Here is a 7,765-nt window from a genome sequence, read left to right on the forward strand (position 1 = left end):
AGGCTATATTTACAGAAGCAAGAAAAAGCAAAAATTGAACTCAAAGGAGGTAGGTCATTTTCAAAGATTGCATGACTACTAATTCCTTAGCTGTGTGATCACAGCAGACTGAAGGACGATTCGAAGAAGAGCGATCTTTAGTTCTAGACGTTTCATAAAAGAAACGTTAAGCACTTTGGGGGTATTTTGCAGAAAAATACCAGGGCTTCTTTAATATCTTGATTGTGATAACATGGAAATCCGACTGCAGAATAAGCCAAAGTCAAAAGACTGGACACATTTTGTTTTCTGTGTTTTAATCCAGATTTGGGGCATCTAGAGTGATAAAAGTAGCTGGAAAATTCCAGCCACATCAGAGCATTATTAGATTATGTTCGTATCTTCTTCTTGGTCAGGTTCATGAGGAAAAAGAATTCTAAGAGACTCCGTGTCCCTCAAAGAAGTCATAGAAAAGACTTTTTTTTGAGGCTTTGCTGGTGCATGGCAGGGGCAGGAGTGGAGAATGGCACTGAGTGCTTGGTTTGGGATAAAGGCAAGAAGGAGGGAGGAATTTAACAAAAGGACAAAGGGTGCTCAAGTGATAAACAGTGGAAGTGATACCTGCCTCTCTCCTCAGCACCTCATGAGCTTAGAAAGCACCTTCACTTTAAAAATTTCATCCTTGTTTCCTGGGACAGGCAGGGCAAGCATATGAGCTCCATTTTATGGGAAAATAAGCCAGAGATTTTAAAGGTACATACCTGGGTTTCACAGCTAGCAGGTCAGGGAAGCCCCCAAAGGCTTCCAAATCCCAGTTTTGAGCTCAGTGGTACGTCTGGAAAGACTGCAGTCCTTCTTTGTGATTTTGTGCTGGCCACAATCATTCAGGCAGGCCAAGGAGGAGCCTTACTGATGTTCTTCTCTGCTGAAGGAAAAACAATCAGTTCAGTTCAATCGGTCTAATTTAAAGTTGAATTTGTATAAATGGGGAGGCAGGGAGACAGTGATTTGGGTTTCCAGCTAAGGTGTTATGAGACATTTAAAATTACATTCTAATCTCACTGTATTGATTATTTCAAAGGAATGTCCACAAACTAGTGAGACCCAATTGGACATGAAATTCATAACCATTGACGTGGGCTTCAATTTGTTTTTGTTTATGTATACATTGGAGGGTCCCAAACAGCTATTCAGGATTGCCCCCTCACCATCTGCTATGCCTTTGGTTATGGTGTGTGTGAAGGAGAGTTGAGTGGTAATGAGGGTGTGCAAGTAAGGATGTGTGTGTTTGGGTGTCTGTGTATGTCTGTTAGGGTGTATGGGGGTGCTCCAACCTACTACAAGGAAATCTTTGTTGAGTGTAGACATGCCCTTTTCTAAAAATGAAAAAGTGAAAAAGAAAACAAAATAAACATTTGGCTTTGCACAAGTTGCCTGGAAGCAGAGTCTGACACAGGGGTTCGGATACACATTATTTATGGATGGGGTGCTCTAAGGAGAAAGGGAGCAGGGGATCTGGATGGGGCAGGGAAGGGAGCTATGCAAGAGAGTGCTCTCAGCTGGAGAAGAGCTTCAGCCTGACCCTCCTGGGAGCTCTGGAGCATGACTTGTGCCAGAGTCAATCCAGTCTGGAAGCCCGAGGACTGGCCTTAGTTGCCCCTATATCAGACGGTCATTGGCTGCAGACTGCGGGCTGCAGGAAGGGGTGCGGGGGACATAACATCCTGGGCCAGGCAACTCCTGATTGACTGAAAGCCAATTGTCCAGAGGAAGGGCAGCTGTAAGCCAGTAGCAGCAGACACTAACAGCAGCTGGGGGACATGCTGGCCCAGAAAAGGAAATCTGGTCATAAAACCAAGTGTCCACTAGGCATTACATATGTTTTTATTTTGTAAAAAGCTAACTCACCCAGAATACACTTTGTATCCTCTGCATTTTTTGACCTGCAGCTATCATCCCAGATGTCAGAAGCCACTGTGGTTGTAAACCAGTATCAAGGCTAAGTGAGATCTATAGGTCCACTGATGGCTTTGTGCCGTAATAAAGAGACCAAGACAAAAACTGGTGAAATCTGAGTATGGTCTGTAGTCTAGTTAGTGGTACTGTGCCAGTGTCGGTGGCTTGGTTTTGATCATGCATTACGGGTTTGTTAGGTTGTTACCTTTGGGAGAACCTGGGTGATGGGTATACATCATCTGTATGATTTTTACAACTTCTTGTGAGTCTATTATTATTTCAACATAAAAATTTTTGTTTTGTTTTGTTTTGGTTTGTTTTGTTTTTAGCATAAGATCTGGAGTCAGAATATGAGGTGTGAGTCCTGGTTCCAGCAGCAATGAGCTGTGCAATCCACTATATTATACCCACTTGAGGGGTGCTATCATGCTTTATTCTTCTATGCATTTCCTGCCCAATCGTAGGGCCTCGGCCCCAAAAAAAGCATGATGAGAAAAGACATCACTTAATAATTCAACAAATGAATGAGTGAATCAATTGTTAACCTTGAGCAAATTACTTAAGCTCCCTGAGTCTCAGCTTCCGTATCTGTCTATGGGGTGATTGCAAGGATCCAATGCATTCACATACAAACAACACTCTCTGTGTCACCTAACAGTTAGTTGTTCTTTATACTGTCAGCAGGACTCAGGCCATGCTGGTGGGCTCAAAATCACCTGGGGGAGAAGCTCAGAAATGCATATTATCTGGCACAATTCAAGATATCTGGGACAAGGCCCCAGAATCTATAGTTTTAATCAGATCACCCAAGTGACTGGGTCATGTAGCAAAGTTTGGGATCTATATGACAAAGATCCGAGCATATTATTAACCTGCTAAGTCAGAGGGAAGACAGGGAAAGTGAAGAAAGAGAAAGACACAGGAGGAGACAATAGAAAGAGATCAGAGAAGGAAATATTACTTGACATGGGAGCTGCCAGAATCCCCTCCAGCCTTCTGGGTACAGATTGCTGCCCAGGCCTCTCAGATGGGCCTCCATCAAGCAGAGAATCCACAAAGAGAACTGCTGAAGTAATTTGCAGACCAACTGCCCATGAGCCCACTGATTTGAAGGTGTTTGTGAACCCCTGCTATCTAGCCCCAGAGTAGCTGAGGAATTTACAAGATATAAAATGACTCAGACTTTAGTTCCAGAAGAATTTTTTTTCTTTAAGTAGGTAGTGTTGTTTCTATATATAAAAAGTCTGTCGTTATGGAAACTTGTCTCAAATAAAGCTCCTTTTAACAAAATAAAAGTCTTGTTCTCTGCATTTGCTAGCATCATTTCATAAGAAAAGCAGGAAAGGATGCGGAAGAAAGATACTAGTGTAAAGTTGTAAGGGGAAAAAATAAAATCTGCAGTAATTTAATACCCAGACTAGCATGTCACTTTCACACTTCTAGAATTAACTCAGCAAGTCTTTCCCTCATACCAGCAGTCTCGAAATTAGATTTTCCCCTTTTGTTTCTTAAAAAAAGTGAGGATTAACCTTTGAAAATGGCATCTTCATTTTTTAACAGATTACAGGCATGCAGTTGGCAAATGATTTTCAGGTTACCTTCAGGGGTATGTGCGTGTACGTGTGTGTGTGTGTGTGTGTTGTGTGAGTGCATGTGTGTGTGTGTGCTCTTTGACTCACAGGAATGAGAGAGGTGGTTGTCCCCTCACTCTCTCCATCTGAGGAATGATTTCTCGGCTCCAGAACTAAGATCTACATCGGTTTCCTTCCTTGTATACCCTGCAGTGCCTGTTGGTTCCTTCAGGGATGCATCAGTATAGCACTGGGCTTGGAATCAAAAGATCTAGGTAGACAAAGCACTCAACTTTTTCATTTCTGGTTTTGGAAAAATACTGCTGGCCTTGACCTCCTCAAAAGGAGATTGTGGGGAAAGCAGGAAAGAACAAGTGTAAAAGGTGCACTGCAAACTCAAGAGCTGGATGCAAATGTCGGTTATTTTTATTGCTGGCCGTGGCTCAAATCTTCTTACCCTATAGGGTCCTTTCCACTGTGACACTTTGAGGAGACCCTCTCTGGGTGTCCCTAGGCACCACCGTGTGTAGGACAACACTTAGGGAAAACGTCACCTGCCAGGCACTATGTTAAGTGCTTTGTTTATTTACCTCATTCACCAACTAAAACAACCCTGAGGAAAGTATTATTATCCTACCTTTCAGAGAAGAAATTGAGATTCAAGGAGGTTGGGGAACTATCCCAAGGTTGTATAACCAGCAAGCAGCTGGGTGAGTAATGATCCCCCAGCCTGGGCTGTCCCCATAAAGCATCCTGGTCTGGATCTCTGTCACCACTTTCCCCGAGGCCTTTTCTGCTTTCTCATGTCTCCCACTGCTTTTTCTTGACATGTGAGGTCTGACTCAGCATATTCACCCAATTAACGTCATTATCTCATTCAATTTGAAATTGAGAAGAGATCAATTTTCGGGCTGTTCTACTGACCCAATTTTTCACCATTTTGCCCCTCTCCAGTCTGCCCATAACGTGATGCAGAATGTATTTCCCAATTCAGGCAAAACTCTTATCAGACACGCACGAGTGTGTATGAGTGTGTGTGTGTGTGTGTGTGTGTGTGTGTGTGTGTGTGTTTGCTATCAGACTGACTGCTGTGTTCGAAGAGGTCACTGATCCTCTCTCTCATTTATCTAACAATTGGTGTAAGATTCCGAAGCAGTGCCCTTTTGTTCTGGAAACACAGTATAAGAGGTCTGAAAAAGCCAACATTCACATGGTGCTAAGCTTAAAAATCTCTGTAATCAATGCTAATTTGGCGTGATAGCATGTGACACTTTTTATCTCCAAACCTCTTTGCAAAGACTAATTACCAATTCATCTAAAATTTTAGAGCATTATTTATTTATTATCTGTGCACTCTGAACTTGAAAATGTTTGTATTGTATTTGAAAGTATGACTGGTAAAACTATTCCATGATGCTTTAAAGTGTGAGTGGGGGGTAGGGGGGGTTCAAATAATTCGCAGGGAAGGACAGACCACATGTCACTGAGATGAGACTGTCAGATTATTCTAAGAACTGTGAGTATCTCCCTGGGAAATGCTACAAAAATCCTGAGTTGGAAGTCTGCTGAAGGAATTTCTCCAAACAATGCGAATCAGTCTGGAGAAATGAGCTCTGACATGAGACTGAGCTGCTTCCGCCCTTTCTTTCAGTCTGCAGACCTTCTATTCATAGCTACTCCCTGAAATAGTGCTTTATGGAGACCAGGCAAATTGGATTGTCCCAACAGACAAATGAATCATTAAATCAGAATGGGGGAGGGGAAAGGAAGGATGAGGGAGAGAGGAAGGATGGGACAGAGGGAGAGAGGGAGCCTGGAGGAGGAAAGAAAGAAGGAAAGGAAGTTGCAGGAAGTCGGTTTGAGGTTGCAGGGATTCTTGGCACTGCGGAAAGCATGGCCCTTTTCTATAGAAGAAACAGGAACTGCACAACGTAGTAGGTCTTACCTTTCATTTTAAGATATGAAAAGTAAACTCTTTTCCAAGACTAATTTTTTCTAAGCAAGCCGGTTGGCTACTGCCTCGTCCAAAAATAAGTCTCTCTTTAGCCCCACCTGGTGGTCCTTGTGCTTTCCTACCACAATTTAAACTGAAAGCTGCAAAAATTTGCAGAAAATCCATTTACAGTCCTAGGTTTGAGGCACACAGTTAACTGGGAAGAGTTTTCTAGACACGAAAATCAGAAAACATATCTGTCTAGAATTAGGTTCTCTCTCTCTTTCTCTCTCTCTCCCTTCCTCCCTCCCTCTCTTTCTTTTCCTCCCTCCGTCGCCCCCTGCCTTTTGCCACAAAACGTGGTTACAATTTATTTCAAAGCTAACAACAGAGCTAAAAGCCCACATGACACCCCTAGAAACCTCCTAGTGGGAAGGTGGTGCTGGCTGAGCAGACATGAATTCATAGCACAGCAGGAACCAATCTGTCATATGGAGGCTGTGAAAAATCTTCCGAATTTCCACGATGGAGAAGAGCAAACCGGCTGAACAGAGGCATAATTTGGACGTTGTAAGGAGAAGGTACACTTTAGCTCGGAAACCCAGAGTGCACAGACAGCTTCCAGGCAGGAATGTGTAGCTTGGCAATTATTAGGGTGTTATTAGGTAGACATATTGATTGATTAATATTTACATACAGGGTGTGTAATGCACGTGTGAGAAAGGGTAGAAAAGTTTATGGAGGGTTTGGGAGGTTCCATTTCCTCCAGAAATACGATACCATAGACTGTATAGCCCTAGACTTCTGGAGAGTCCCAGATCTGGGGGACAATGTGCGGGTATCACTGCGGACTTATAAAAAGCTTGGCGGCTTCACCTGGAACTTCCCACACTATTGTCTAACCGCTGCCCCCTGGAAAGCTGACCCCTCGCCGGGCCTGCCTCCCAGGTTGCACTATTGCTCCGGCAGCAGCACGACGGTGGGACGGAGCTGGCGCAGCAGTGAGCTGACAAATATCATTTTAAATTAAAGAGTATATTTTAAACTGTTTCACATGTTACAGGCACAGATGGTGAAGATCCATGCCGTCGGACACAGCTGTGCTGAAGAGGGAGCAGGTGGGGCTGTGGCTCATCCTGCCACCGGCGGCTTCTGACACGGTCCCCTCCCAGCGGTGCCGCCTCCTGCCCTTGGCCTGGGGGTCTTGCTGGCAAACCCTAGCCCACCTACGCCACGTCAGAGCTCCTTACTATCCTGAAATGGGGTTGCTTGCGACTAAGGACAATGTCCAAAACCATTTTACAACACCCAAGATACGTCTCTTTTTGTCTTAATATTTGGGGTGATGGTTATATTGTTTAGGATCATGTTTGCTGTTGTACATTTATTTTTCTTGCAGTTTGGTTATTTTTACAAGGAGAGAAGTGAAAGAAGAGTGGAAGCAATGTGCTATTCAATGACTCCAATAAAATGCCCAGATATTCCTGCAGACCCCCCAGCATTTGGAGACCACTGAAGTCACGTTCCCCTCCCCGTGACCCTCACATGGACCTAGGGCACTGGCTTTCAAAGTGGGGGTCCCTGGCTCCACAGCATCAGGGAAATGTACATTCTCAGGCCTCGCCTAGATTTACTGACTCAGCAGAAACTCAGGAGTCGGGCCCAGCCATCTTCATCTTAATAAGCCCTCCAGGCAATTCTGAGGCTCTCTCAAGTTTGAAAACCAATACCCAGGGAACCCAATGCAGGTGTGTTCAGGGAGGTAATGCCCTGACCCAGCGCTCTGGCTTTAAAAGAGTCTATTTCCCATTGCAAAACTAACACATTCCTTGCTAGCTCAGATCTGTTAGGAACTCCTAGAACTCTGGTTCTTGGGTCGGCCTGGATTTCTGCATCTGCAGATGAAGGGCCAGATCTTGAATTATGGTGAGGGCATCAGGGTAAAGGCATCTCCTAGCTCTATCCACAAAGGTCCTTTCTGCTTCTCCACCAGCAGTTCTGGGCTCAGAGAGGACAAAGGAGAAGTTTGTCGGCTCAGTGGGAGCTGACAGTGCAGTGCTGAAGACAGCTGTGGAAACAGATCCTTGTCACGCAAACTGATTAGTGCTGTAAGCAGGCCTGAGCCAGGCACCTGGGCACGTCACATAGCCCTAGGGAACACAAGGATACATGTTCCCTTCACCTCTCCTGCCCCGGCAGAGAGCCAGCAGCCAGGCAGGGAAAAGGCACAGAAAATAAAGCATCTTCTCTTCCCACATGACATTGTTCCTGCTCCTTCCTGCTGAGAGGACAGCTACAATGCCCAGGTGGGGTCTGCCTGGCTGGA

The 7,765-nt window shown here is 44.6% G+C and overlaps 1 long non-coding RNA gene across 1 annotated transcript; it reads left to right on the plus strand.

Moving 5' to 3' along the window:
- The first annotated feature begins 5,859 nt into the window (after nucleotides 1–5,859).
- LOC141567094 (uncharacterized) lies at nucleotides 5,860–6,928 on the plus strand. The gene is made up of 2 exons (XR_012489490.1): nucleotides 5,860–6,020; nucleotides 6,503–6,928. It is a non-coding gene; the product is annotated as an uncharacterized LOC141567094 (long non-coding RNA).
- Nucleotides 6,929–7,765: the final 837 nt, after the last annotated feature.

The sequence above is a fragment of the Rhinolophus sinicus genome, linkage group LG10 (assembly GCF_036562045.2).
Source record: "Rhinolophus sinicus isolate RSC01 linkage group LG10, ASM3656204v1, whole genome shotgun sequence".
NCBI lineage: Eukaryota > Metazoa > Chordata > Mammalia > Chiroptera > Rhinolophidae > Rhinolophus > Rhinolophus sinicus.